The sequence below is a fragment of the Pteropus vampyrus genome, unplaced genomic scaffold, assembly GCF_000151845.1.
Source record: "Pteropus vampyrus isolate Shadow unplaced genomic scaffold, Pvam_2.0 Scaffold89, whole genome shotgun sequence".
Taxonomy (NCBI): domain Eukaryota; kingdom Metazoa; phylum Chordata; class Mammalia; order Chiroptera; family Pteropodidae; genus Pteropus; species Pteropus vampyrus.
The window spans coordinates 842,681-843,264 of record NW_011888870.1 but is presented as its reverse complement, the minus strand read 5'-3'; positions in this window follow the sequence as shown (position 1 = coordinate 843,264).

Sequence of the window (584 nt, the reverse complement as noted above, 5' to 3'; positions counted from 1 at the left end):
AGATTCATCCATGTCATATATCTGTCATTTCTTAATTGTCACTGTAAAGATATACCTCAATTTATTGATTAAGCCATCTGTGGATAGACATTTGGGTTGTTTCCAGTTTGAGGCCATTGTGAATAAAGCTGCTATGAACACTTTTAAACAGTCATTGGAGACGTATGTGTTCATCTTGGGAAAACACCTATGCACGAACTTACTAGGTCATAGGGTAGATTTATATTTAGTTTTATGAGAGAATAAAACTTTTTGCTAAGTGGTTGTATTACATTACATTTCCATCATAAATGTTGCTCCAAGATCTTGCCAAGATTTAGTGTTGTCGGTATTTTTAATTTTAGCCATTCCGATGGGTGCGTAGTGGTGTAAAAACAAATCTTAAGTATGCTGAATTTAAAAATGTTCCAAGATCTCAGAGTCTTGAGAACAGCTAAAATATATATGGTAAAAAGTATAAAATGTGAAATTCCTTCTGAAAAAATTGATTGAGGTATCATTTGTATGTTTGTTTTTTAACCAAAAAAAAAAAAAATTATATAATGTCTGCATTAAATGGTTTTTAAATCAACAATTTTTTTCTA